General features: G+C 40.4%; 1 non-coding gene across 1 annotated transcript; it reads left to right on the forward strand.

The window, feature by feature from the left end:
- The first annotated feature begins 1,791 nt into the window (after positions 1-1,791).
- LOC130938521 (small nucleolar RNA R71) lies at positions 1,792-1,895 on the forward strand. The gene has a single exon (XR_009069685.1). It is a non-coding gene; the product is annotated as a small nucleolar RNA R71 (small nucleolar RNA).
- The last annotated feature ends 1,444 nt before the right edge of the window (positions 1,896-3,339 follow it).

The raw sequence follows: 3,339 nt of genomic DNA on the forward strand, positions 1-3,339 counted from the left end.
AACAAGGTGACTGACAACCATTCTTGTTCTACAAGCATCTGAGGCTTAGTGAATATCTCTTGGATTCCTGATTGCACGATGCATGGTTGATCGCCTGACAACCGAGTGCTCGCCTGACAATCGAGCCAGCCATCCCGTGAGATCAGAGTCTTCGTGGTATAGGCAAGAACTGATGGCAGCATTCAAGAGAATCCGGAAGGTCTAACCTTGTCTGTGGTATTCTGAGTAGGATTCAATGACTGAATGACTGTGACGTGCTTCAAACCTGTAACCTACTGGGCGTTCGTGACAGACGCAAAAGAGTTATTCTATTCCGGTAGAGGAGGGAACCAAACCGGTGATTGGCAGCACTGTGACAGAGTGTGTGCATTAGCTTTCACTGCGCGGATGGGAGGTAGCTGCTGACAACAGTGAAACCTTACACGAGCTTGCCATGGAAAGGAGTAAGAAGGATTGGATGAAGGCAATAGGAAAGCAGAGAGATGGAAGGGAAGGCATCTTCATACACTTGTCTGAAGCTCTTACACCAATGATATACATAAGTATCACTATCTTTATCTTCTATGTTATTTTCGTTCATCACCATATACATCTGAGTTTGCCTGACTAAGATTTACAAGATGACCATAGCTTGCTTCAATACTAACAATCTCCGTGGGATCGACCCTTACTCACGTAAGGTTTATTACTTGGACGACCCAGTGCACTTGCTGGTTAGTTGTGCGAAGTTGTGTAATGCCATGGTATTGAGCCGCCAAGTTCTTGGAGCCATTACCGGGGATTATTTGAGTTGTGAAAAAGTATTGTTCACAATTTCGCGCACCAGTGACATACTCATCCTCTTCAGAGGAAGAATACTCATCAGAGCTCATGAAAGGCAGAAGTAAGTCCAATGGAATCTCTATGGTCTCATTTTGAGCCTCAGATTCCCATGGTTCCTCATTGGGGAACTCAGTGGAAGTCAGTGCACGCCCACTGAGGTCTTCCTCAGTGGCGTTCACTTCCTCTCCTTCCTCTCCAAATTCGGCCATGTTGATGGCCTTGCACTCTCCTTTTGGATTTTCTTCTGTGTTGCTTGGAAGAGTACTTGGAGGGGGTTCAGTAACTTTCTTGCTCAGCTGTCCCACTTGTGCCTCCAAATTCCTAATGGAGGACCTTGTTTCAGTCATGAAACTTTGAGTGGTCTTGATTAGATCAGAGACCATGGTTGCTAAGTCAGAGGGGTTCTGCTTGGAATTCTCTGTCTGTTGCTGAGAAGATGATGGAAAAGGCTTGCCATTGCTAAACCTATTTCTTCCACCATTATTGTTGTTGAAACCTTGTTGAGTTCTCTCTGATTCTTCCATGAGAAATTTGGATGATTTCTCCATGAAGAATTATAGGTGTTTCCATAGGGTTCTCCTAGGTAATTCACCTCTTCCATTGAAGGGTTCTCAGGATCATAAGCTTCTTCTTCAGATGAAGCATCCTTAGTATTGCCAGGTACATTTTGCATTCCAGACAGACTTTGAGAAATCAGATTGACTTGTTGAGTCAATATTTTATTCTGAGCCAGAATGGCATTCAGAGTATCAATCTCAAGAACTCCTTTCTTCTGATTTGTCCCACTGTTCACAGGATCCTTTCAGAAGTGTACATGAATGGTTATTTGCAACCATTTCAATTAGCTCTTGAGCTTCTGTAGGCGTCTTCTTCAGATGAAGAGATCCTCCAGCAGAACTATCCAAAGACATCTTGGATAGTTCAGAGAGACCATCATAGAAAATACCTATGATGCTCCATTCAGAAAGCATGTCAGATGGACACTTTCTGATCAATTGTTTGTATCTTTCCCAAGCTTCATAGAGGGATTCTCCATCCTTCTGTCTGAAGGTTTGGACTTCCACTCTAAGCTTACTCAATTTTTGAGGTGGAAAGAACTTTGCCAAGAAGGCATTGACTAGCTTTTCCCATGAGTCCAGGCTTTCTTTAGGTTGTGAGTCCAACCATATCCTAGCTCTGTCTCTTACAGCAAAAGGGAATAGCATAAGTCTGTAGACCTCAGGGTCAACCCCATTAGTCTTGACAGTGTCACAGATTTGCAGAATTCAGCTAAGAACTGATGAGGATCTTCCAATAGAAGTCCATGGAACTTGCAATTCTGTTGCATTAGAGAAAACTAATTGAGGCTTAAGCTCAAAGTTGTTGCTCCAATGGCAGGGATAGAGATGCTTCTCCCATAGAAGTCGGGAGTAGGTGCAGTAAAGTCACCCAGCACCTTCCTTGCATTGTTGTTGTTTTCGGCTGCCATGGGTTCTTCTTCCTTGAAGATTTCTGTTAGGTCCTCTACAGAGAGTTGTGCCTTAGCTTCTCTTAGCTTTCGCTTCAAGGTCCTTTCAGGTTCAGGGTCAGCTTTAACAAGAATGCCTTTGTCTCTGCTCCTGCTCATATGAAAGAGAAGAGAACAAGAAAATATGGAATCCTCTATGTCACAGTATAGAGATTCCTTGAGGTGTCAGAGGAAAAGAAAAATAGAAGGCAGAAGTAGAAAATTCGAACTTATCAAAGAAGATGGAGTTCAAATTTTGCATTAAGGAATAGTGTTAGTCCATAAATAGAAGGATGTGAGAAGAAGGGAAGTAATTTTCGAAAATTAAGTAAAAGATTTTGAAAACATTTTGAAAAACACTAATTGATTTTTGAAAACAAAAGTGGGAAAGAAACCAAGTAATTTTAGAAAAGGATTTTGAAATTAGAATTTAAAAAGATATGATTGAAAACTATTTTGAAAAAGATGTGATTAGAAAGATATGATTGAAAAGTTATGCTTTTAAAAAGATATGATTGAAAAGATATGATTTGAAAACAATTTTAAAAAGATTTGATTTTAAAAATTAATGACTTGCCTAACAAGAAAAGATATGATTCAAACATTAAACCTTTCTCAACAGAAAAGGCAACATACTTGAAATGTTCAATCAAATCATTAATTGTTAGCAAGTATCTTTGAAAAAGGAAAGAAATTGATTTTGAAAACATTTGATTGAAAAGATATGATTTGAAAAAGATTTGATTTTGAAAAAATTTGAAAACTTGAAAAAAAATTGATTTGAAAACAAAATCCTCCCCCTTGTGCCATCCTGGCGTTAAACGCCCAGAATGGTGCACATTCTGGCGTTTAACGCCCAATGTGCTACCTTTTTGGGCGTTAAACGCCCAACCAGGTACCCTGGCTGGCGTTTAAACGCCAGTCTGTCCTTCTTCACTGGGCGTTTTAAACGCCCAGCTTTTTCTGTGTAATTCCTCTGCTGCATGTTCTGAATCTTCAGTTCCCTGTACTTTTGACTTGAAAATAGAACC

This window comes from Arachis stenosperma, chromosome 6 (assembly GCF_014773155.1).
Source record: "Arachis stenosperma cultivar V10309 chromosome 6, arast.V10309.gnm1.PFL2, whole genome shotgun sequence".
Classification (NCBI taxonomy): Eukaryota; Viridiplantae; Streptophyta; class Magnoliopsida; order Fabales; family Fabaceae; genus Arachis; species Arachis stenosperma.